The following is a 27,511-nucleotide window of genomic DNA, read 5'->3' as shown; positions in this document are numbered from 1 at the left end:
TTATGGTCAGGATTCAATATGTCACTTTGTAAGTCCTTATCATAGTGCAAGGGGATGGTATGCACAAATATTTACCCACTAAAGTGGCCCAGGCTGGTAAATCACAACTGTGCCTGGGGTGCTGAAGCAGGTGTCGGCATTGTCACTGCTGGTAGGTGGGGAACCCTGAGAAGTCTTGGAGGAGGGAATGTTGGTGTGGCTAGAGTGATGGGACCCTTGTGAGTTTCAGGCAACTGGTTGTGTCTATATAGCCAGTATGACATGTTTCAGTATTGCAACACGCATGACTGTACTGCAGAGTCCTGGCTAATGTTCCTCTGGCACTTTCTGATGAGCTCCTTAGAGCCATCCACCTTTCCTGGAACATACAAGTCAGACACCAAAGAGGAGAGAGGCCACAGAATATACTCTGTCATTGCATTAACTCTGCACTTCTCTTCCTTGTTCCCAGTTCCATCCTACATTTGACATGCCTTCTCCCCATCTCACTTCCTCTCCGACTTCTGTTCTCCCTTCATCACTGGATATGACACTCGGCATCACTCTCCTGGCCACAGGTCTGTCTTCCCTGGACAGGTGGGTCTGCTGCTAGCCCTTGGGGCCTCAGGCTGCCTTGTGCAAATACCCCTGGTGTTTGTCCTTGTCTTAGGGTTCTCCAATCTCAGCTCTAAGTTTCAGTCTCAACTGGTCTCGGGAACAGGAAGGGGATCTGCCCATTCAAAGCTCACTTGTCTAAGTCAAGATCTGCCTTGGAATTTGCCTCCTGTGGAAAGTTTTTTCTGCTATTCCTAGTTGTCTAAATGGAAAAATGAAATATCCAGCCACCCCTAAGTACTACTTCAGTCTGAAGCAGGTTGTGACACATGGTAGTAGTGATATGTGCTATAGGAGTAGAGGAACACAGAGCAAAAGCACAGGGCTGAGATGTTAAAGAATTAAGTCTTAATTCTTGGTGGGGGCAGGGAGTGTGGGAATCTTGGCTTTGTTCATCATTGATTGTGTCATCTTGGGCAAGTTGAACTTTGTGAGTGCTATAGTTTCCTTCACTGAAAAACAAATGATCTGTGTGGGAATCAAATCAGATGATGTTTATAAACTGTGTAGCACAGGGCCTGGCACACAGGGGCTCAAAATGGTACTCATTGTCCATGGTCCCATGTCACATTTCCCTTTCTTCCATGAGAAGTGGTGTGACACAGTGGCAAGCACATGTAGTTTGGAATCCGGATCGATCTGAGTTCAAGTGCTTACTTGGCCTCCAAGTTGCTATGATACCTTGAGTATGTTACCAATCTTTCTGAGTCTCCTGTTGGCAGGACAGACCACTCAGGCCTTCCTGGTGGTGTTTGGGGGAGGTGTAAAGGATGGTGTGAAGTGCCCAGAGAGTGCTGGTGTCCAGTAGGCATTCCATAATACTGGTCCCCCACTCTCCCCTTCCCTTCTGATGAGTGATCTGTGGCCACAGTGACTGACAAAGAGACATGGGGATCCATTTGCTTGATAAGGCGTAGCTTTCTATCCCCATTTTGTTTTTGCACCTGGCATAAAGGTATTAGAGGAAATGGAATTATTGGAGAACCGTCTTGTTTTCAGAAACATTGGATAAATTAGGTTACATATTTCATTGTTCCTGAAAACTGTGCAATAATTTATTTCCTTCCTTTGAAGGCACCTATTCTAACACCCCAAAGCAATGCTTTATTTTGTTCATGCTTGATGTGATCAGCTCACCCGATTTATGCCTTGTTCAAATGAACTTGCTTTAATACAATTTTAATTGTTTCTAATGCTTTAAATTAATTATAGCCATTTCAGTGGCTCCTCTGTGTCTTTGCTGTTTCTCTGTTTAATCTCCATGGCAACCTTTCTTACAAAGAGGGAGTGCATGCGTGCATGTGCGTGTGTGTGTGTGTGTGTGTGTGTGTGTGTGTGTGTGTGTATACATGCATATTGCCTCTTCTGTTCTGGATGTTCACTTCAGTTTGCTTTTAAACTCTGTAATAACTGCTCCTGGGGAAGGATTCTGGGGTAACATCAAGTGAAAGCTATTTATCATTTTCCACTGGGGAACAATGCCTGGCCTAGAATGTCAGCTGTGAACTCTGCGCTCCCTTCCATGTCCCATCTTCTTAGCCTGGAAGCATCTCAGAAGGAAGACTGTGTGGGGTTAGAGCTGAGATGACTTAGTGCAATGCTCAGAATTAATAAATTCATATTCATGGATCACTTTTGTGTGCCAGACAGGGCTCTTTACAAATGTTCATGGATTTGATCCTTGTAGCCCCCTTGTGAGGCTAGTGTTATTATTCTCACTTTTGAGGTGAAGAAAAGGCACAGAAGTAACTTGGCCAAAATTGCTCAGCTAGTGAGTGATATGCACAGGATTAATCCCAGGTTTTGCTGATGTCCAATGGCAGGTGCTATTCCCTCCATCACAGCGTCTTGCTCTAAAGGGTGGACATGCTTGCTTTGCCCTTTGGGGCCTCCTCCTAAAGTTTTCCTGATAAACCAACCAGCCCATGTGCTCCTCTTATAACCCCTATAGCTCTGTTTTCTGTGCTTTGGCCCCCTTCTCTATTATCATTTGTATTCATACTTGGTCAGTTCCTAGAAGCACCTTGAGGCCAAGCTGGTGAGTCAGTCTTATGGTACCTACTTTCTTGGTACCCAGCACGATGCTCCCCACAATAATAAGTATTGAGCCAATCTGGGGGAAACCACAGATGGTAAGGCACAGGTGTTGTGGGCAGTTATCCTATATTATAAAAAGGATAGTGGTTATCCCTTCAATCACTGTGTTTTGCTGACCCGTGTAGATGGGTGACCTGTGCTGGGTTCCATGTTCACGCATGCTTGGGAGAGCTGGATAAATTTCAGTCAGATACTTTTTGAGATTAACTCATTTCCTGCATGTGGGGGCCTTGGGGCTTTGCCTTTGAAGCACCTGAGAAGGTCACCAGCCATTTCGTGAGAGCTGGCAAGCTCTGGTGTCAGGATGTGGTCTGACTCAGGAAATGGCAGGAGGTCCAGGTCTCTCAGGTTTGGCTGCCCAGGCAGGAAGGGAGGTGAGAAATTAATGGGAAAAGTTATGCAAGGTGAGTGGGAGGTATGGATGTAGGGTAACCCTCATTCTTCCCCTTAGAACTCTGTGGGTTCAAAGAACAGGTACAACAGAGGTTCCAAAGGGGAAGTAGGAGAATTTTACAGGTAAGCAGAGCTACATGAGGAGACAAGGGTGTAAAGCTGTATTTTGAAAAATTATTTCAGTACATACATCTCAGTAGACACGTGCCCAATCCCTTCTCTCGGCCTGAGGCCATGCACTGATTCCAGAAGGGCAGCCTTGCTTAGAATAGTACTGAGAGCTTCTCCATGGGAACAGCCTTCAGGCCTGGCCGGTTTATGGACTGTGGAAGCACGGGTGTTACACCTCATAAAGCATCTCTATACCCTGCAGCAGTCATCAGCCACCCTCCACCCCTCTGGAAACCCTCTCACTTGCCCATTCACATTCAGCCAGCTTGGCCTCTCCCCAGCCTTTGCCATTGCTGTGGCTTGTTGGCAAAGAATCCTTTGGGTCCTTAGCCACAAGGTGCAATTTGGCAGCAATTTTCTCAACTAGTGTCACCAGGGCGGATGTGCACTTGCATTTGTGGCTTGAGGTGGTATCTGCCCCCAGAGGGCTTCCTTTTGTTACTCTTTGCTCTTCTGCATGGAATGTTCCACTTTCTGACCCAGACAGGTGCCTTTGGGGCTTGATCTTGGGGGGGAAATGAGCCTTCAGGGGTTTGAGGGGCTGACATATGCTGTCCAGGTTTCAGTTTTGTGACCACCTGGTCAGCTGACCTGGCCAGCACACTGGCCTTCTGTGTCAACAGCATGCCAGTGAACTATCAGTTCAATTTCCTTGAAGGAACAGCTGACTGGGGTACCTCTGCTGGCAACACCTGAAACTTCCTATGAGAATAGTGGCCAATGGAGTTGCCAGTCCTGAAACCCAGGCATCTGGGTGGGTTATTAAGGTGGTCAGCCTCAGCAGCTTTGCCTGGAAAGTATGGGGGATACCCTCACTCAAATAGATGTCTGCAGGAGGCAGACGGATGGTGCCTGCTTCTGGAGTTTTGTCATCTGTTAACCCCCCTTTCAAATGTCTGCTCGGTCTGACACCATTGGGACAAGTCCCTGATCAGCCAGTTGTGCCCAGAGGTTGCTTGTGGAGCTATCTGGGCCATCTTCTCAGCCTCTGGGCCCTTTGCACAATGATTTGTTCAAGGGGTAGCAGAAGGGAGGGTTTCTGGAAGATCCCCTCCGAGGCTATGCTAAAGAGAGAAGGGGGTTGTCCTCTTGGTGTTTTGGCTTCTCCTGGTCTCTGTAACCTGGTCTCTGTTTCACTCACTCTGTAAGTGAAAGAGAAAATTCTGCTCCAACTAGGCTGTCTGAAAGCACCCTGTGTCATTTCAGTGCAAATAAGGAAGCACACATGCACACACACAAATACACACAAGCTTAATGCTTCAGTGTCTGGGGCTCAGCACCCACTTTTCCCTAGGATGACTTCTGAGCTGTTCAAGCTGCCAGTGGGTGATGGACCAGTGGCCTCTGGTCTCTTTACTCCCATGAGGATCCAAACCTTTTTTGGTCCAGGATGATCAGGGAACAGAAGCTTGGGGGGCAAGAGCTGCTGCTCTGAGCCCTGAATACAGAACATGGAGCAAGATCTGGACAAACTAGGGTTGGGAGGTGGCTTGATTTGGGTCCCCCACCCTCTCCCCTTTCAGAACCTTTCTCCCCACAAAATTCTGTTTTGTGCTGGTTTTTGCAGGAGGCAGGGAAATTCACAAAGGGGAACATTCAGAATAGAAACTGATGCCTTAATCATTTTGTCAAACCAGATTTCAAATGAAAATACTCTTTAAAATTCCCATCAAATATGTACCACCTCTGTTTGACCCTCATGCCTTCCTTGGCCTGCACCTCATCCAGATGCCCCTTCCCTCCTGACCCCTTGCCTTTGGAGTGAGGCTCCTGGTACAGGGAGGCTGGAAGAGAGCATCTGGGGTGGGTTGAAAGCTCAGGAGTTGGATGAAAGGGTCTAAAACTAGTCACAATTTACTTATGTTGTCTAGGCTTAATGATTTTTTTATTGAGGTCTAATTGACATATAGCATTATATTAGTTTCAGGTGTATAACATAATGATCTGACATTTGTATATATTGTTGGCTTAATGATTTACAGCACTCTTGCTCTCAAAAGTATCCTAATTTGGATGAGTTACATGATCACCCAGTTTAAAGCCCACTTTACTTACCATTGATCTGCATAACTTGTTTTCCTATGAGCTCAAGATGTCCCTGTATCTAAAAGGTTGCTGCAGAATGTCTCACGGCCATCAGCAGAGCCCAGCTCAGGTAGGGAGGATGGAGGCAGGAGTACAAATGACCTCATGATAGCCCTGGAGACCACACCTGGCTTTCTGGGAGCTTCCTGTCCATTTTTACAGGAAATTCTTAAAGAACTCCATCTTCCGGAACTACTAAGTCTTCAGGGTGCTCAGCTGGTGCCAGGGACTGTAGGTTGGCAGTGGGCTGTTTTGGGGAAGCCCCTGAACCCCTTAGTTTCCCCAGGCAGCCAGAATCTATCCGAGGGCTCTTGGTCCTGGCCATAGCCAGCAGGTGTGTGGGCAGCTGGGGATCTTGGAAGCGAGGGTGTGAGCTTCATGGAATCCTGGGCCCAGCTGGGGGCTACCTGCAGGTAGAACTCTGAGTCTCCTCCGAGAAGATGGTTGATTTTTCTCCAGTAATTCACAACTTTGCTGCAGCAGGACTGACTGCTCTACCGTATTAATAGGAAATAAACGCATTGTTTTGTTGTCTTTGATTTCCGTGTTAGGTTGGAGTCTTTGAGGGCTCTTTAAAATTTAATAAGTGAGAATAAAATAGGAAAAAAATTCCTTTGGGGCATCTGGCTGCATCAGACTTGTTAATTCTGGCTCCACATTTCCAGCTACAGATAGCTGACCCAGCAGGTGCAGTGCAGTGTGTGCCTGTCCTTGCTCCTTCAGGGCTGGCTCCACCCTCTGTCCGGGGAACAGACCCACCCTAGGGAATGAGACAATCCCTGCTCGTGCCACCCCTCACTCCCAACAGTGAGCAGAAACCCAGCTGGCAAATGACTTTACTGTCACCCAGCTGACATCAAAGGCTCCCACAGAAAGGATTCAGGACCAGGGCACCCCTTGAATGTGGAATGGGTGGAATGTCCTCAGAGAGGAGAGTAGGGACACTGGATGGCGAGGGCTTCCAGAAGTGACGGCTGGCAGACTGAGGGTACAGTTAGGTAAACCTCCCCTAGGTTTATACCTGATATTCCCCTTATGCCAGGTGGTATAAGGGGCAAAGTAGCCAGGTAATGTCCCCTCACCTTTTCCTCTGACACTACCGGGATACTTTGTGGAGGCCTTCATTAAAGGGAGTTGACTCTGTTGGAACAGAGGCTATGTTTTTGATCTGTGAAGATGGCCATAGGGGTCTTCCACGTGAGAGGTGACACTCACCTGTATCAAATGACAAGACAGTGCCCTTCTTGTGTGAAGGAAGAGGAAGGTGGGTTCCACGCAGGAGAGCCTAGGAGGCCGACTCCTTGGCTATCCTCCCCACGTGGATCTCTTCAGAGGATGCAAACATACACAACAGGTGAAGAAAAAGCACCCCGCCCCCATGGCACTGAAAGGGTCAGTTCTTTGAAGAGGACACCTCCAGGGACTTGTACATGTGCCAGAATGAGGCCACGTTAGACATCTGCAGATGACAACCTAAAAAGCAAAACAGCCAGCTATTTTATTAGCAAAATAAGCTTATTCAGGAATATCAATGGGATTGCAATTTGGGATAAGCAAACTATGGAAGACCATAGTTGAGTCTAAAGAGACAAAAGGAAGGGCAGACTTTTTTAGGTTTTAGGGGATAATTGAGGAGGGTTGAACAAAAGTTCACTGGACAAGAACAGGAGTTTGAGGGTGTGGTGGTTTCTTGTTGGCTGCAAGTGGTGGTTTGTGCACTGTTGCTGGAGTCAGGAGTGATCCTCCTTCCTGCTGGTTCTGCAGGCTGCAGTGAGTGGTGGGACCCAGTGCTCCCCCTTCAGGGCTTCCCGACTCCATTTTTTTTTTTTTTTTTGGAGTTTGATTTGCCAACATATAGCATAACACCATTTTGAATGAGGTTTCGTTTACTCATTTTCATGTGGACCCAGGGCTATCAGAGTGCGAGAGGCCAGCTGAGAGCTTGCCCAGCTCCATGGCTCCACGTGGGCTGCACACACAGGTGCATAAATCCTCTGTGTCTGGACAGATTGGTGGTCTCACCACATTGCATAGCAGCTGCCCCAGAGCACCTCGAAGCATATTTCTGGCAAGGAGTCAACCTTTCCCGGCAGCCTTATAATTTAAAAACAAATTGATATGCTATAATTGCAAATGTCTGGATTGTTTGGCCCGGACAGGAATCATCCGAAAGGCAAACAGTCTGGTCCAGCTGGAGGAGGTTGTTTCCTGACAAAGGCACTCTGCTAATATGAGGATACCTCTGCATCCTCTGTTCTTCCCCGTTTTACAGCAGGATGTAAATTCTGCATCGGAGATTTTTTTTTTTTTTTTTTTTTTTTTTTTATGATTCCTTTTCTTGACGCTTGAATTGTGCATTTCATCTCTCCCTAGAGAGGCGATGGAATTATCCAGCCATCCTCCTCGTCAAAGTTATGGGCAATTTGACCTGCCATTTAGCCATTTCCTGGAGCCGGTTGAGTAGTTCTTTGGGCCATTCCTGCCTTGAAGACAACACAAGGCCTGTTATGGCCCATGCAGATGAGGCCTGCAGACCGCTGCCTGGCCGGGAGGGGTTGCCCTTGCGAATGTTAATTCGGCCTCCACTGACTGCTGAAAATTTTACCAAGATCAGGGACCCCAGGGGGAGGGGGCTTGGGAGAGGGCGGGTTGGTGGTGGGGGTGGGGGGTGAGAGGGCAGGGGACCTCTTCCCCGAAGTGACAGATTCAGTTTCAATGGGTTGAATAGGCCAAGAAGGGAGAGAACCAACCACAAAGAATACCGTGTTACAGAAATTCGCAGAAGCCCCAGTAGGTTCGTCGGATCTGTCCCAAGTCTGAATTCGTAGGGAAAATGTGAGCCAACCCTAAGTGTAGTGTGCTCCTGTGATATGGTGATTTCTAATAAGAAATATAATATTTCGTTTTCATCCTGTTTCTCGCCCCGAGCTCCAAAAACTCTTAGAATTTCCTAAGTGATCAGAGGAACGGAGGGAAAAGGAGTCTTGTTATTTATTTATTTTTTTTGTTGTTTTTTTTTTTTGTTTTTTTGTTTTTAGGAGTCTTGTTATTTATAACAAGCCCCTTCTACCCACACCTGAGTTTATGTTAATGAGGTAATTTTTGGAAAGTATCTGGGTTCTCAGGGCACCCAAGCAGCTCACGAATGGGTTGGAACGTTCCGCCTCACCCTTCCCCCAGCCTGGGGGGGGGCGCGGAGGTGGGAGGGGCTAGCGGAGGGCTCAGTCGCCATTGGCCAATCGTGTAATCGATAGCGTCATCAAAAATGGCGCCCTCATAAAAGCCTAGGAGAGCTTCCGGTTGGCAAATGTGGGGAGGTGGGAGGGGCTAGCGGAGGGCTCGGTCGCCATTGGCCAATAGTGTAATCGACAGCGTCATCAAAAATGGCGCCCTCATAAAAGCCTAGGAGAGCTTCCGGTTGGCAAATGCAGAGGCGCCGGGAGAGGGCGGGGAGGGTGCTGCTTCCAGGTGGCCCGGGGTCTCTTAGGTTTGGGTGTTCCCTAGTTTCAGCGGCTGCCCCCCGCCACCCTTAGGGGCAGTTTCCCCTGCCACAGCTTTAGTCCCTTGAGGTTTACGGAGGTCCCGAAGCGGTTCATCCTCCCGGAGAATCCTCAGAAGGGCAGTAGTGGCCTGACTGTACCTCCCCGGGCCTGCGCGGCTCAGCTGGGGAGGGGAGCGGAGGGCCCGGAGGCCGCGAGAGCCCCCGCATGCACGCGACCTTTATTACAGCTTATCGTTTGATTGTGTTTTATTTTAATACTTTATTCATTTATTCATGACAGAGACAGAGAGGGGCAGAGACACAGGCAGCGGGAGAAGCAGGCTCCATGCAGGGAGCCCGACGTGGGACTTGATCCTGGGTCTCCAGGGTCACGCCCTGGGCTGAAGGCGGCGCTAAACCGCTGAGCCACCCGTACTGCCCTAATTGTATTTTATTAGTAGTCGTCGTGAATCTCCTACTGTGCCTAATTCATAAATTTTATCGTAGGGAGGTACGTATGGAACACACAGTCTGTACCGGGCGCGGTTTATCTGCAGGCATCCCTCGGAGGATAACGGGGGGTTGGGGGGGTACTGCATAACTTCTAATGATTATAGTAAACTGGGACTACATCGGTAACTTAGCGAGTAAACCGTTTGCCTGGGTTCTGTGAGCCACTAAAGCAGATTAATCGGATCCGAGGCGGGGGCGGTGCTGGGAACCCTGCCCTGTAGCCATCCCGTGTTCCCACACGGCGGGACAGGTGACAATAGCTGGGGCCTAAAGTGGGAAGGGGACAGTCTGCGGGACCGAGCCCTTCACCTGTGGAATCCCCTGCCTCTCCAGATGGGTAGCATGAGAACTGAGTTAAAATTACGGACAGCCAGCTGGTGTGGGACAATTGCCTGGGGGAGCTCCACGCATTTGTTGGCTGGAAGGTTTGAGAGCTTGTGAAAGTCAAGGAGGAAAACAGTTTTTCCATCATAGCTTCTAACTTGGTTCCTTTGCCAAAGAGATTTGGAGCCAGGTAGCGTGGGAGGCTTTGGAGGTGGAGGGTCGGCTTCCGTCCCTGGGTAGTTGTCAAACAGACCTGCTGTTGATCATTTCAATCTAGTGTGGTCATGTGTTCAGACTTAGGCATAGCCCAGGTTTTGTGGGAGTAGGGGGTTTAATCATACCAGCCCATGTCTGGCAAATTTCTGCCATGCAACAGGTATTATGCTCAGTGCATTCTTCCAACAGTCACATGTGCTGCAACAACCCTAGGTGGAAGATTTTATTCTGCTCGTTTTACAGATAACAGAACTTCGACTAAATAACTGGCTAAGCCATGTAGGTAGTGAGAGGCAGAGCTGGGGTTCAAAAGTCAGCCCTGTGCTTTTTTTTTCTTTTTAGCAAATAATTTTTAATTTTTAAAAAAGATTTTATTTATTCATGTGAGACACATACACACACAGAGAGAGGCAGAGACACAGGTAGAGGGAGAAGCAGGCTCCATCCTGGGAGCCCGACGTGGGACTCAATCCTGGATCTCTAGGATCACACCCTGGGCTGAAGGCAGCACTACACCACTGAGCCACCAGGCTGCCCAATTTTTTAATTTTTCAAAAACAAATGCACCAAAGAATCAGGCAATACTGTTAGCATTGGATACAATACTGGGCCACAAGTCTGCATACTCCTTTGCAACTGGTCCTGTGATAGCAGTCTTTCATTTTGCCTTTGTTTACTCTGACCCCTGTTATTTTCAGAATAGAGAAACATGCCATCTTTTTCCAGTATGACTTCCGTTGTTGAATTACTACTGCTGGGTGTATCTTTTTTCCTGAGCTGTCGTCTGCCTTTCTTCACTGTGGCCATCCCCATGTCACCCACTCTAGCAGCAGGAAGTCTGTTCAGTTATCCTTTGATCCCCTTCACAGAGACGATACACAGATTTTTGGCTCTTGTGTTGTCAGCACAGTTAATCATGGCTCCTACTGGAAGACCCAGGGAAATCCAGAATTTTGCATTGGGGAACTCACTACATCCACACTTCAACATCCTGAATGCCAGAAAGGGACCCAAAGCCAGCCAGTGGATACATTTCCCACCTTGGCCTGCAAAGGTTTAAAGAAGGCTTTGAGACGCCTGAGGTGAGCCTTGAAGGCAGGATAGGACACCCCACAGTGTTGGTCAGCATGGATTTGTCTGAGGGATGTCTGCTCTGGAGGGGTGGGGGTTGGAGGAGACCTTTGCCCCTTAAGCAATTGTCCTCTTCTTCCCACTCTTCCTGGTTCCTGTATTAAGACAGGCCAGAAACCCCAATAGGAAGCTATAGATCGGTGGCAATTGAATTTTGCTGAGATTGGAACCAGCTGGAGACAGGGAGAAAGCAAAGAGGGTCTTTGAGCTGGATCTAAATATACCCTTGCCAATGTGCTTAATTTTTTCCTCTCACCATTTCATTGTTGATTTTGAAGGATCTCAACTCCCTGGAGGGAACGTTTAAGGCTGGAGAAATAGAGTTTTTCTTCAGTTTGTCTTTTGTGTAAATAAGAGGAACACGAAGCACAAATGTTACACTGGTTCCTATTGATTTAAGTCCTAACAAGTCAAACAGTTTTACAGTTGGCCAGCTTAGCATCTTCTCGTGGCAGTTCTGCAGCTAATTGTGGGGAAGGCCATGCCTGAGGTGACAAAACTTAATGCCTTGGGTCCTAGTTTCCCATGACTTTGCTCTGTCTGTCTCTCTATATATTGTTACTGTTTCCTGGTTCTCTTTAATAATACTATCTCTTTGTTTTCATCAATGTGTCTTTTCTCATTCTCTTAAATCTCTACCAGTCTTTCCCTTTTGTTCTGTTTTCACTTGGGATGCTGCAAGAAATAGAGCAGATACAGACGAGACCTCAAGAAGTTTGCAGTATGCTCTTTGCATATTGTTCAGTATTTGTCAGTGGCTGGATGCAGCTGATGGCTGTCATGTTTGCTTTTATTGCCATCACCCTAAGGATCTGAGAAGGAAAGAAAAACCGTGCTTTTTGTGACCTAAGTCCTAAGAACACATAGCTGTCTGTGAATCTTGGTAATTACTTCATGCTGGGCCAGGGCTTCTCAGCTTGCAGTCTATGCATGAGCTTCAGGGGGATGAGGGAGTCTCTGAAATAGTAAGCAAGTTTTAAAATATGTGTGCATATGCATCTTTGGTGTAAGTTTCAAAACTCATTGTATTCTCAAGGTCAATCATAAGCTAGATACTGTCAAGAATAACCTTCTACCCCAACCAATGAGGCCAAAGAGGGAGAACCCAGTGACTTAGAAGAGAGTCAGAATTTATTCAGCTCTGAACAGGCATCTTAGTAGTTCTTAATCAGGAGGCTTACTTACCATCTTAGGGCATCTGTGAAGAAATAAACCAATAGTCACATTTGACCTTTCATTCTACCTTAAAAAAAAAAAATCATTTCCTTTGTATTTAGTTTTGTTTGTAGGTTGATTTGCAACTGAAATACTAAGCTATTGAACTTTGTTATTGATTGAAAGAGCAGAATATTTTCCTCCTATACGAAGGATGGAATTACTATTGCTTTATTCTTTGCTATATTCTAAAACTATAGAGTTGGAACTGTGCTAAAAGTTCAATAGTCTACCTTAACAACTCCTGTTGCCTCATCCACAATTTTTTCTAGAACACTCCCATCAAATGGCCATATAGCCATTTCCAGGGACAGAAAATGCTCTGTTTATTCATTCATCCATTCACCTGTGTTGTCCCATATGCCATGTACTCTGCTAGGTTCTGGGAATTTGATGATGAAGACAAATGACACCTTTGTCAACAAGGAACTTACAATTGGTAATCTAAAAAGACAAACATGGAACAAGTATGAATAGTGTTAGAGCAGGGAAAGCTCTGAGGCTAATGAGGACCACTCTGGTTTGTGGGTGGTAGTGGTCCTGGAAGGGTTCCCAGAGCAGGTAACCTCCCAAGCTGAGCTGAAGGAGTGGGAGCTAGCAAGATGAAGGAAGATGCAGTAGAGAGAGTGTCATAGGTGGAGGGAGTGGCGTACTCAAGGATCCAAAAATGAAAGTGGAGCAAAGCTTAGTGGGGAAAGTGAGAGATTAACATGGCTGAAACAGAGAAAGAAAATGGATGAAAGAAGGGTTTCCATGGAAACTAATCTTTGACAGCACTGAACCAGAAAGTCCTCCCTGACCATTAACCTTTCCATGTATGGCCTTCTGATGTTCCCAGGTAGACAAAAATCTTCATGAGATTAAGACAAATAACCAGGAGTTTCCTCGTTCCATTGACTCAATCTGAGCAGAACTTTCCAACAATTTTTGGCTATGTTATACACTTGCCATGTCCACCTCCTGGAATGCTGTTTCTAATCCCATCCACTTACCTCAAAGGTTTTGTCTGTGTTCACTTGTTCACCTCTCCCATCAGACTATATTCTGTGAAGGGCAGAGATTGTGACTAATTCTCTGGGGTGTTTGGTGCAGGGTCTAGCACACAGCAAGTTCTCAATTAGTGCTTTGTGGCTGACCAGTGAGTGGATGAATGGCTTAGATACTAGTCAGTGATAAATCTTATGAGCAGAAGTCAGGATGAAATAGAGACCAGCAGGAAAGCTGGGCAAGTCACAGCAGGAGCTGTCAGTGCCACCCTAGGAAATTGAGGTTCTTTCTATGCCATGGATTTCATGGATGTTATGATTACATTTCTCAGCATATATTTTTCTCCTCCAAACTACAATAGTTCCCCAAGTAATACAATACTTAAATTTAATATCCTGAAAAGTGGTTATACAACACCCATAATTAGATTGTAGAGGTCTTGGAAAAAAAACTTGCATTTCCAACAAAGAAAACAGTCCAATGTGTCAATACTGCAAAGCCAGAATGTGAAACTGGCAATAACTACCTTGAAGAGCAGGCCTTTACACTCTATTCTATGTTTGTTATTCTCTGACTTCTCACTATTTTGGCTAATGTTGACTTTTATATGTGATTATCCCCCTATAGTATAGTGCTGTGGTAGACAGCCTCCAGGATGACTCCCAATGATTCCTTTAGTTTGGTCTTCAAATAGTTGCTCTTGTGTGATCTGCCCCATAGTTGCTCTTGTGTAATCTGCCCCACCTGCTTGAGTGTGGACTGGACTTAGTGTCTCATAACTAACCAATAGAATATGGGAAAAGTGATGGCATGTCCCTTCTTAGGTTATAAAAAAGACTGTGCTTCTGCTTTGAGCTCCTGTCTCTCACTCTTACTCATTTGCTCTGGGGAAAGCCAACTACTACGTTGTGAGCTGCTCTATGGAGAGGCAGAGACATGGCAAAGAATCAAGGTAAGCCCCTACCCAACAGTGAGCAAAGAACTATAGTCCATGAGGAACTGAATCCTGCCAACAGCTTGCGTGAGAGCTTGGACGTGGATCCTCCCCAGTTATGCTTTCAGTTGAGGCTGCAGCCTCACCTGGCACCTTGATTACAGCCTGTGAGAGACCTGGAGGCAGAGCCATCCAGCTAAGCCATGTCTGGATTCTAGACCCATAGGAAAGATGAGATAAGAAAAGTTTCAAGCTTCTAAGTTTGGGATAGTTTGTTACTCAGCATTAGATACCCATTATAGGTTTTGGTACCATCAGTGAGGTGATACTATAATAAATACCTAAAAATATGGCTATCTAACTGGCCAGTAGATGAAGCCTGGGAGGATTTTTGATGTGTGCATTAGAGAAACTTAAGTTGGTCAGAAGGTAGAAAACTAAACTTGGATGTTGCTAGTGAATGAGGTCTCAAAGGGACGTGAAAAACACTATTAAGGAAATTAGAAGGAGATCTTTGATGTCATGGCAGAAACTTAACCTTCTTGCCTGTAATGATAGGGAAGTAGAAGATGAGCCTAATGAACTGAGTGATCAGGCAAAGTGTTGAAGGTATTGCCTGGTTTCTTCTTGTTTCTTATAGTAAAATGCACACAGGAGGACAGATAAAAGGAGAAAAAATGAGTGGGAAATATCAGAAAGGGAGACAGAACATGAGAGACTCCTAACTCTGGGAAATGAACTAGGGGTCGTGGAAGGGGAGGTGGGTGGGGGGTGGGGGTGACTGGGTGACGGGCATGGAGGGGGGCATTTGAGGGGATGAGCACTGGGTGTTATTCTATATGTTGGCAAATTGAGCACCAATAAAAAATAAATTTATATATTAAAAAAAAGGACAGATAAATTGAGGGAAGTACTGATAAACAGAAAAAAGCTAGGGTATTGATAAACTTGAAAATTCTGCCTCTGGATGGCAAGCAATTAAAAAATTAAGAAATATCTTCTGAGCAAAGATCAAATCCAGGGCACTGCCAGAATTTTCTTCAGTTGAGCCTTCAGATAATGCTGTAGCCCCCAACTGACATTTTATTGCAGCCTTGTAAAGCTGTAGAGGCAGAGGCATGAGCTGGGCTGTGTCCAGATTTCTGACTTAGAGACTGAGATAATGTTTAAGTTTCTAAATTTTGGAATAACTTGCTATGTAGCAATAAATAACTAATACTACACAACACAGAACAATTGAAGGGAAGATTACTGTACATAGGGAGTTAAGGTAAAAGTTAATATTACTGAATGTTGTGGTCCTAATGTTCTGGGAAATCTGACCAGTCCAAAAGGAAAGACCTAAAGAGACTAACATCAGGGGTTCTGCAAGGATAGTACAGGCCTCTTTTGTTTACCATTTGTGAAAACCAAGGTTGACAGGCCCTAGCTATACACATATAGAACTTTCAGTATGTTAGCATGCTACTCTGAAATATGAGCAGACATGGATATTTGGGTAGAGTGTGTAATATGAAAGACATAAACCAAACCAACAAAGTCAACTTTGAGGAAATGGGCACTGTGGAGGAAGGAAAAAATGGCAAGCCTGTCAAATGCTCAGAGGTAAGATAGGATACTATGAAGAAGGAACTGTCAGATCATAATCAGCTCTTGGAAATTGAAAATTTGGTAGCAGAAACAATTCAATGGTAGGGTCTAAAAACTGATCAATGATGACAGGGATTTTTTTTCCTTGGAAGCATTTCCAGTACCTTGAACATTGCTTTGTACATAGTAGACACTCAGTAAAAACTTGAGAGAAGGAATGAGTAATGAAATAGTTGGATAAATCTCCCTGTAGTAGAGCAGGAAGCTAGGAATGCAAAGCCAAGCAAAAGACTTCTGGGAATCTAACATCTGAATAATGGGAACTCTAGAAGGAATAAATCAGATGGGAAAAAATAATCACCCCAAAATTATTCAGTAACAATTCCTCAAAATGATAATTTCAGAATCAGCACTGTGTATGAAAATAGAGCTATTCCAAGATCTCTTATTGTAAAATTTCAGAACATCAAGAACAACCACACTGAAAGCTAAAAGATAATGGGGAAATAGTTTCAAAATTTGAGGGTAAAATACTTTCCAACCAAGAATTCTATACTCAATTAAATATGAGGGTAGAGTTAAAGATATGTTTAGATATTCAAGATTTCAAAACATTTGTTTCCTATGTACATCCTTTCTTTTCGTATGAAACCACTAAAGGGTGTGCTTACCAAGACAAGAAGTAATCCAAGAAAAACAAATGCCTAGCATCTAAGAAACTGGCTCTAACCCAGGACCGAGCGAGAAGGAAATACTCAGCATAGTAGTGAAAAGGAGGGCCCAACATAATAATTGTGATCAGGCTAGAAGTCTCCACAGCGATTTCATCTCTGGACCAAAGAAAATGACAGAGCACCTAATGTGGCTGAATGTATTTGGGGGTTTATACAACTGGGGAAGACTTCAGGGGTGAACTAGTGATAAGTACATTAAGAACCTACATGACTGTTATTAAGTACAGGGCAAACAGTGTTGGTGCAGGAATGGAAGAGCAATAATGGTATACAAATGGCTTGGCTGTGAAGAGCATTTGTACCCTAACAGGAATGTAGAAACCAAATGTACTTCTGGCTGTGGGAGGAGAATGTGAATAGGGAGGTGGGAAGGTGTGCACCTATGCAAAAGGATATGGAGGAGATTGAGGAGTTAAATCTTCATCTTTCAGATGAGCCAGTGGAGTCTGAAAGTCAATAAAATAGTATTCCAAGCAGGTTATTTAGTGACATAGCAATAAATTCAAAAGGATGTCAGGTAAGAGTTGAAAGTGATTGCCTCTAGGGTGTGGGAAATGAAATGGGGATTGTGGTGGAGGGACAAGCTGTTTTTGAATAATAAGCCTTATAGAACTATTTCCTCCTTAAACTATCTACATGTAATTCTTTGATGAAAAGATAAACTTAATTGGTAAAGTAACCAAGTGATAGCAAAAGCATGTGACCAATTTAAAAATATCAGAACACAGATTTAGAACAGAATATGAAAGTACAAAACGATGAAGGTAATGAAATGCTTTTCTTCTATTCTCCATGAAATAACTTTTTACTGCTCGACTGAGGAAATTATTTTGATTGCTAGTGAATTTATAAAAGAACTTATGAAAGTGAAATGTCTGTCATGTTAAAGAAGTAGCATTTTTGACTTGGGCAAAATATGGAAGACTCTAGGACAAAAGGCTGCAGATCAATGGTGTCTGTTGGCAGAATGCTTTTAAGGAGGACTTTTCAAAGAAACCACCTTTCAAAATGAATCTTATGTTGCAGAACCAATTTAAGATGTTTATTTACAATAATAATGCTGTCTTTAAAGAATATAATAAAATTATGTGAAAAACTAAAAAAAAAAAGTTTATTAAGCACCTAATGCATGCCAAACTCTTGCCAAGAGCTTTGGTATAGACCACATTCACCTATTTTCACATCAATATTTAAGGATATCAAATTCTCAGTATATAAGTGAAGAATCTGAGGCTCAGAGAGGTTAACTCCTTTGTACCACTTCACGAGACTAGTAGGTGGTAACGGTTGGATTTAAGCCTGGGTTTGTCTGAGTCCAAGATTAGGGCTGGAAAAAAGGAAGCAGAGATCCTTCCCATGATGTCTGTGTGTGTGCCTGATCCTAGTCCTGTGGATTTAATGAAGTCTAGGGTATGATCTCCTGTCTCCAACATCATGAGAGGCATGGGTACTGAAAAAGGAAGGAAGAATGGACCAGGAGGGAAGAGATGGGGGTCTTGAGTCTGGGCTCTACCTCTAAGTTGCTGGGTGACCTAGGACAACTTCCTTCATTTCTTTGTGCCTCTAGTAGTCCTTCATGTTTAAAATGAAGAGGAGGAACCATATGGTCTTCGTTTTCTCCCTTTTTGAAAGTTAGGTGATTCTGTACTTCATCCCTGATGCATCAGAAATGTTAGAGTGAGCTGAAGAGGTCCAGGGCAGTGGGAAGGCACTAGCTTCAGCACCTTCTTCAATACTGCCTGGGGCTTGATGCCTTTGGCACAGTTCCACAGATGAAGCTGCAGGTGAGGGTTAGAGCAGGACAGCAATAAGTGGTTCCTGCTTCCATCCTGCTTCTCTGAGATCCCATTGGTTGGTTCAGCTGTTGCCATTGGGTATGCCTGATTGTTGTAGCAGAAAGACCATGGGTTTTTACATTGGAAGATTAGGTTAGAATCCTGGATTAGCCACTTTGATTCATTTTCTTTTATTCAATGAATATTTGTTAGGCATTTATTGTGTGTCAGGCACTGCCATAAGATGTGGAGATGAATAATATAGGATCTTTGCCCCCTGGAATCTCCTAGTGTAGTAGGGGGAGAGATATATAAACAAATGACTATAAATGCTCATTGTGTCTATGAAAGAAACCTCTGCAGGGCTTATGACCAAAGGAGGTGGTCAGAAAAGACTCCAGAGAAGAGACATGAATTACTCTTGACAGATGGGAGTGAGGGTGGCATAGAGTGGCAGAAAAAGCATTTCAGGCAGAGGGAACAACATGAGCAAAGGTAAGGTGGTATAAAGCAACAGGCCCTTTTCAGAAAACCACAGTGAAAAAAGTAGGTCTTTCTATGTAGGTGGGCAGAGGATCATCTTCCTGGGAGAGAGAAATTCAGGTGCCATTAAGGCTAGGAGGTAGAGGGGGTGCTTTAAGTAAAGGTGGAGAACATAACGGTATATATTTTTACAGTGGAATGAGGGTTCCATCTGTGTATAGGTGCTGACCCTTTATTCTTTAGGAAGCTGAAGAAAACCAAAACCACAGTTTATTTAATCCTAGAATATTATTTGGGACTAGACCAGAACAATACCTTTATTTCTCCACACCGTGTATCACTCCTCCCCTCCAGAATGTGGATCTTTGCCCTCAAAGGCAGTGAGGCCAAAGTCTCCTGAGGATGGTATTTTAATGTCAGAGAAAGGAATGGTGTACTCAGTGCCTTTAAGGCCTGGAGGCTCCTGCTAGACATTGGTATTGCAATATCAAGTATCCACCTATTCCAGTTACAATGACTGGCTTCTAGGAGAAGATTCTGAAGATGGCCAAGAAGCAGCGTTTTCCATTTGAGGCCTCTGTGCAATGCAGAGGTAATTTGCATTGCTGTGGGCCTCCCATATACTGGCACCAGTTGACACATATTTATGCAGTTTATTTACTCTGGTATGGCATCCCGGGTAGTATCTCTCCTGAGGAGTAGTTTGAACATCACTCATTCTCATACCTCCCTTTTTTGTACACAGTCTATTCCCCTCACAGTCCTCTGTGCTTCTTATAGTGTTTGCAAGAGAGAGACCTATTCCAGCTTTCCCAAGTGAAGGGGATTTTATTCTAAGACTTTATTTTATTCTAAGACCTGATCCTTCTAGAATGGAGGCTGCCCTAGTGATTGTTGTTGATTCCCAACTTAGTCATGGGCTATTGTCTTTTTCTCTCCTTGCTACCCACTGATTTCCTCCCCTACTCTATATTTTCCCTACCTCAAAGCTATCATTTGCTGAGATACTTAAAGGCTCACTGTTACCTTATGGTACTTTTCCACTTTCAGTTCCCACAGCTAACTGATCCATTCTATCCATATTTCCTGGTTGAAATCTTTGGAGATGGAATGTGATTGGCCTAGTGCATCAGTTTATATCAGGATCACTGGTTATGCCCACTTCTATCCCGTCACCTCTGATCATGAGGGGCTGGGGCTCTGTATAACCAAACATCCTCATCTGAGTTACAGTGAACTGTGGTGGACATCTCCATTATGGGCAGTCTTTCCTTGAGATAGGAATGTGCAAGCACTGCAGTGTCCTTCCAGCCAGAGGACTGTGATTAAACCTCTTGACAGACAGGGGCAACTGGGTGGCTCAGTTGGTTAAGCCTCCAACTCTTGGTTTTGGCTCAAGTCATGATCTCAGGGTCATGGTATTAAGCCCCAGTTTGGGTTCTGTGCTCGGATCTGCTGGGGAGTCTCTCCCTCTGCCCCTCCTCTCTCTCTCTCTCTCTCTCTCTCTCTCTCTCAAATAAGTTAATCTTAAATCCATCTTAAATTAAATCTAGACCCACTGGTAGGACTGTAGGTAATGACTTTTGTATTTATCTTGTATTAGAACATTTTAGCTCTAGATCATACTTCTGGTCTTAACAGTCTCCCAAGTAGTTAGGGGTGAAGAATCTTGAAAAGCAAGTCAGTGACTGTCTTTTTCAAATATGCCCCCTGGGTTCTCTAAGACCTACTGTTTTGCTCTAGGGCAATTGGTCCAAATGGGATCCTAAGTGCAGACTCAGAAGTGCTCATGAGATAGAAGTTTCTGCTAATTGAAGGAATCCATCAGATGAATACCCCAAGATACAGAGGTAATTTCTAGCAAAGGTTTTTGTGACATTAATTTGTTTTACTCTGACAACTTGATTAATCAGTTTTATTGTGACAACTTGTTTTGCTGCAATGCTGCCTAATCAGGGAGCTGTCACCAAAATACTTTATGGCTTCTCTGTTTTCCATCACAAATCAAAAACTTCAGCGACAGCTCACCAACATAAGAAGCAGTGATAATTAAAATGCATTCCGACAGAATTAGGAGACATTCAGTTGGGTGATGTTATTAGGAGAGATTGCACTTAGAGAGAAAGGAACAATCAGACTTCATTCTTTCTAAGTAATTATGCAGCTTCCTTGGTGAATCCCAAATGCCACACCTGTGTAAAAGTTCAGGGTGTGGGCTGAGAGTACTGCACTCACCTCTGCTAGACGCCTTGGGTTTTCCCTGCTGGATCTGGGAAAAGCAGAGCCTTTGCTCTTCACTGATCATCAGAGCCAGAGCCATTAGGATTCAACCAGTAGACAGCAGAAAATAGAGAAAACTTGCTAGGAGTGGAGAGTTTACTACAGGAAGAGCTTAGGACACTCATTCCTACCTGCTCTCTAGGAGTTGTGCAGGGAGCAATGGGAAGGTAGTGGAGAAATGTAGGGAGAAGAGTATGAGGATATGCATCTTCCAGAGGGAGCTCAGCAAGTGATCATTTTAAAGAACTCCAGGAAATTAATTTTCCGCCTTTTGCTCACACCTACAGCAGAGGTGATGACATGATGTACTGAGAACGTGGTCCCTTAGCAATCTGAAATCCACTAGATAGTAAATATTTATAAAACACAGAACATAATACTTACTGTTTCTCAAGCGTCTATAGCCTTCTGGGTACCCTATAAGAAGCTCTGTACACATTATATTATTAAACATCACGCTAAGTGCATAATAGGCATTATCAACTCCAATTTCCAAGAAGGAAACTGAGGCTTAAAGAGGTTAAATAACTTGTTCAACGCCTTGTAGGGAATACCAAGATTCAAATGCAGATTGGTGCCTCCAAAGCTCATTTTTGCTGGGTTTCGTCAGGGCTCCCCTCACTGTTTCTCAGCCTAGGGCAATCCCCTTGGCAGCCTGATTGCCTTCTCACAGGGAATGGCACTGCCTGCATGGTATTGTCTGCCATCTGTTCAGACACAGGTGGGGAGGCTTCCTGACTCAGGCACAGTCAGGTGGGTGGGTGCAGCAGGTCCAGCCATATGGGCAGAAGTGCAGAGGGCAGGGGAGATCTGCTCTGTTACATCATGCAGCCTGTCTCCTTGCTATTCTAAGTTATGAATGGGCGATGTGTGCTTTCCTGAGGAGGGTCCCGATTTATAAGAGCTATGGAGATGAGTGTTATGATAAGCAGGACATTTATGGCCCCAGATGCCACAGGGCACAAAAGTCAATATGTTACATGCTCATTTAGCATGTTTGACTCTAATGGAACAGGTTGGAAATAATTGGCTTTTCAAGAAATGCTGCATTTCATTTCATTTCAGTCAGAAGGCACATACCCGCTGGGTGGTTATAACTCCAGCCTTCACAAATTTACCTTATTCTGAGTTTGGCAAGTGGGGGGAATAGAAGTATATGTGTAGAGGCAAGATGGCATAGAAGGTGCCCTTGTAAGACATGACAAAGCTGGATATACTTTCATGATTGCGTAGGGCTTCTAAGTTCTTTGGTTGTTGGGCATTTTCTACCTGGTAGTATTTCCTCAGATATGCGATCAATTATTTCCCCAGTAGCTGATCCAGGTTTAGCAATCCTGGCCTGGGATGGTTGGAAGTAGTTTCCCTTCTCCTTTCACCAATTTCCAGTTGTAGGCGTTCTATGAAGCAGTGACTGGCACAATGCTTGAAAGTGTTAAGTTTTAGAATTAACAGAAGGATGTACTTTTGCCGGTCTGCCCCAACACAGAGTGGAGCATAAGAGTGGGGTAGTAGAATGACAAGTGCAACTGTACAAGACAGTAGCATAGTGGCTAAAAGCATGCAAGAAACAAGCTTCTCAAATCTGGTAAGTTCCTAACTTGTGTGTTTAATGTCACTGCCCATTGAGGGCAGAGAAAATCCTGCTGAGATTTGCTGCCTTTGCTCAGATAGAGGCTCCAGGTGGGTCATCTTCTGATAAGATTCTGTATCCTTGGCTAACTACATTGATACTTTTACCTGTGTGTTTTCTTCTTGCTGATCTGGAGTCCTTAGAAATTGCAGCTGGTGCCAGAAGTATGATTGGCACCAAACCTCCCTCCCCCATGTTTAGGTTTTGGAGGGAGTGTCAGGAAAATGAAGGAGGAAATGTGGTCTTGAGAATGTTTTAATCAAGGCTATTGCATGGGAGCCACAGGGACCCCTTAAAATAGGGAGGCTGACTTCAAAGAGAAAATTGAAGAGCTAGTGTTCTGTTATTACTTTAACATGTGTGAGTTAATCTTTGTTTTTATAGAAAAGTCTTTTGAGAGCTATGACCTTGGCTTTCACTGTTCTTGTGCAAGCCAAATGAGCTTTTTAAAATGGCTTTCAGAGGATAGAGTCTCAGAAATAATTCTAAACTTCACAAAGGTGACTTTTAAGTAGAATATTAAAAATACCAAATTGAAGTAGTCTCAAGATAGCTCAGCTATAAGTGTTAGGTAACTAACTTTGGCCATAATCTGGTTTAGAAAAAGATGTCTGTATTTGGAATGGAGTGATAACACAAGAGGAGGTGACCACAAACCTGGATAATAATCATCATCAGTTCATCTCCAAGACTAGTGGTCTTAGGAAGGTCACATCCCTCTCCCACTTCAGTTGGGTCACTTTAGAATCTTGACTGAGGCCATGGCTTCTGCAACTTCTGAACTTAAGATGACAGTTTCTGTCCTGTCTGACAGATTCATACCATGACCTACCTGGCTTCACTGAAAAAGAGGCAAAGAGCTAGATGCTCGAGGAATCTGATGGAACATGGTGAAGAAGCCATGTTCTCTAGCTTCTGAAAAAGAAGTGAGAAAGTAGACAATTGTTGGCTTAGATGAGGGTCTGCTGAGAAAGTTGATCTCTATGACAGAAGGCTGACTGAGTCTGCCCAAAGTTAGGCTGCAAGTCTGCTTAGGTCATCAGGCTTCTTTACCTATGAGAAGCTTAATGGCTCCCAGTGGAAGTGAATGATAGTGTCCCTTAAGTTCATAATACCAATAACCAAGAAAATCTCTTCATTTAGAGCTATTTGGATATGCAAAAAGGGAAACTCTACTATTAGCTTCTAAAGAGGTAGTTTATCCTAAATAACTAGGTTTCCAGGGACCAAATAAGTAGAGAGTTTCTCAAAAAATAAAAATAGTGGGCACAGTCTCATACATCTCAAAGGCATTTAATACCTGATCAACTATATTTGGATTTAGCAACAGTCTCTCTCACTTGCATATCTAGTTGTGTCCTACCCATGGAGTTACCCTGAAGAATGTGACTACATTTCTTCTCTTTGATAGGTGAGCAGTTAGCACAAAATGCACACTCATCATGGTACTCTTTATTTCTGTGTAAGGATGTGGGTTTCTTACTTGTAAAAACAAAGTGGCTAAAACCTATTTTGATTGTGAATTCGGCTTTGGGTGATGTGAGAATGTGACGTGAATCTGATGCTCAGACTGAAGTGTATTCACCTTAAATGTCTTTGATCGTTTGAGTTTGTTCTGAAGGAGCCCAGGCAATATTGCATAAATCTTAAGGGGCCTTACAGAAGTCGTTCCACCTGAACTTTGGGGGAAAGTATGAAAAGTCACTTATTTTTAAATTTAATTTTAGTTGTTTTTCTGATATGAGTTGGATTTTGAAAAGTTGGGCTGGCACAGGGCAAAAACATTGAATATCAACTTATCCACAGGAAGCTGTAGTTCAAAACTACAGCTACTTATGATAAAAATTAAATAGTAACTCCAGTGATCCTGAAAATGAAGAATTAGAGAAGATTTTTAAAAAATAAAACCTGTGAAGCTGGTATTGGCTGCCTTCTACCTTTCTTTGCTATTGTTGCTTATTGCAGAGGTAGTGTTCAGTGACACTTGGGTACAGCCTCAGCTTCATCCCCCAGTGGAGCTGTGTCATCACTGACAATGAGTTTGAATCACTTTGAGGTACCAGGTATTTAAAGCCTATGTATTTTTTTGGTGGTTCTTTGGAGGGAGTTTTGCAAATTGAAAATATAGTGGTTCTCTTCCACCTCCTTCCCTGCCCCCTGCCATTCCATGGTTTTGTTTTCTGTGATTTCAGTTACCTGCAGTCTGAAAGAAGATGATTCTCCTTCTGATGGTATGTCAGAAGGTTGATAGTGGCCCAATGCTATGTCATAGCACCTACGTCATTCCCCTCACTTCAATTCATCATGCAGGCATTTTATTCTCTTACATCATAAAAAGAGGAAGGGTAAGTATGTACAATAAGACATTTTGAGAGAAAGACACTGTTCACAAAGTTTTATGACCATATATTATCATAATTGTTCTATTGATAATCCCTTTCTGTGCCTAGTTTATAAATTAAACTTCATCATAAGCATGTATGTATATGACAAAACAGTGTATAGGGTTTGGTACTATCCATGATTTCAGGCATGCACTGGGGGTCTTGGAAATTATCCCTTGTGGATGAGGGGGGAATACTGTATCAACATGAACTACCACATTTTTTGAAAGATAATTTCTTTTCTGATGTCATCAACCATCTCATGTGCTTCTGTGAAACTGTATACTTCTCTAGTAAGCCACATTCGGGTTTCTACTATCATTTTTACAAGAAGGAACCAAGTGTCCTTGGAGAAGAGCTGATTCTGTATTTGAGGCATGAGAACTTGAGTGTACTGAACCAATAATGTGAGCTTCAAAAAAGTAAATGACTATGGTACATTATAAGAAGTTTATGCAAGACCACAAGTCCATGGTAATACTCAAGCAGGACAAACAATATGAATTGTGCTGATGTAAGGCAATTGTTTGGTGCCAGGTTACAGAAATTATAAATGTACCAACCCATGTGGTGGAAGCACTATCACTTCCAATGGTCAGAGGGTGGACTATAGGGCTGTAAATTGGCCATTGTGGTTCTTAGCACATACTTAGGATCACAATTACCCAGAGCAAGGGGTATTAAATCACAAAGTGAGGAGTTCTTGGAGAGAAATGGACTTTTTGGATGCTGGAAAGCTGCGTACAAAGCTATTGTTCAGCAACCCTTGAAATTGGCCTTAGCTTTCTCCCTTAGTAAAACTGTCCTTGCTGACAATGAGTTTGACTTGAGAGGTAGGAGAGTTGCCTACATCTTAAACATTTTTTAGTGAGAGTCTCAACTACTTGTGTAAGTTCTTCCTGAGTGGTATTTTCAGAATCTTTCCTTCTGCACTCATCTCTTTACTATATTTTCAATCTCTTCCTTTCCACTGAATACTTCTCCTTAGCCTATAAACATATTCAAATCTCTACTCTTCTATAAACAACAACAACAACAAACAAAGAAAAAGGAAATGAAAAAAACCTCAATCAAAAGCAAAGTCCTAAACTCAAACCCACAAACCCTGCCTAGACTCCACATTTCCCTTTACTTTTTTCCTTGATCTTTCTTCTCATCTAAATATTTTGCCTTAAAAAGAAACCCTATCAAAATTTTAATTCTGACTTTAAGAAAACCCTGTAAGTCCCATAAAAATTCCAAAAACTAAGAGACAACATTTGTATTTAACAGAGATGATATATTTATTTTAATTGTTTGCTTCCACGTCTACAATTTCAGATAATTTTGGGGGGTCATTTTTCCTGTTCTTTTTAATTTATAATTTTAAAATTTTAGTTGTAAAATACATAAAATTGCTATCTTAACCATTTAAGTGTAGAGTTTGGTAGTGCTAAGTACATTAGCGTTGTCGTGCAATCCATCTCCAGAACTCCTCTTTCAAAACTGAAAGTCTATACCTATTAAACATTAGTTTTCTTCTTCCCCCAGCCTGTAGCAACCACCATTCTACTTTCTTTTTTTATAATAAATTTATTTTTATTGGTGTTCAATTTGCCAACATACAGAATAACACCCAGTGCTCATCCCGTCAAGTGCCCCCCTCAGTGCCCATCACCATTCTACTTTGTCTCTGAGTTTGACTACTTTAGATGCTGTATATAAATGGAATCATAAAGTATTTTGACTTTTTGTGACTGGCTTATTTCACTTAGCACATTGTCCTCAAGGTTCATTTATCCATGTTACAGCATGTATCAGAATTTCCTTCTTTCAAAAGTATAAGTAATAATCCATTACTATATCACATTTTACTTATCTATTTATCAATTGATGAATACTTTGGTTTCCACCATTTGACTACTGTGAATAATGCTGCATTGAATTTGGGTGGACGAATATCTCTGAGATGGTTACTTTCAATTCTTTCGGGTATATACTCAGAAGTGGAATTGCTGGATCATATGGTAGCTCTATTTTTAATTTTTGAGGAACGACTATACTGTCTTTTCTAGTGACTGTGTCACTTTACATTCCCAGAAACAATGCACAAGCATTCTAATTTCTCCAATTCCTTTCTAAAACTTACTCTTTTTTTTTTTTATAGTAGCCATCTTACTGGTATGAGGTGGTATCTCATTAGAGTTTTGATTTTAATTTCCCTAACTATTAGTACTATTAAGCATCTTTTCATGTGCTTATTGGCAATTTGTAGATCCTCTTTGGAGAAATGTCAATCTAAGCCTTTTACCATTTTTTTTAATAGAACGTTTAGTCATTTTTTTTAAATTTTTATTTATTTATGATAGTCACAGAGAGAGAGAGAGAGAGAGAGAGAGAGAGAGAGAGGCAGAGACATAGGCAGAGGGAGAAGCAGGCTCCATGCACCGGGAGCCTGATGTGGGATTCGATCCCGGGTCTCCAGGATCGCGCCCTGGGCCAAAGGCAGGCGCCA

At 43.4% G+C, this 27,511-nt stretch overlaps 1 pseudogene; it reads right to left on the bottom strand.

The window, feature by feature from the left end:
• Positions 1 to 10,448: 10,448 nt before the first annotated feature.
• The window catches only part of LOC112925926 (large ribosomal subunit protein uL14 pseudogene), an 82,892-nt pseudogene continuing 65,829 nt past the window's right edge, over positions 10,449 to 27,511 (bottom strand).

This window comes from Vulpes vulpes, chromosome 12 (assembly GCF_048418805.1).
Source record: "Vulpes vulpes isolate BD-2025 chromosome 12, VulVul3, whole genome shotgun sequence".
In the NCBI taxonomy this organism is placed as follows: domain Eukaryota; kingdom Metazoa; phylum Chordata; class Mammalia; order Carnivora; family Canidae; genus Vulpes; species Vulpes vulpes.
This window is presented reverse-complemented; position numbering and strand designations above follow the sequence as displayed.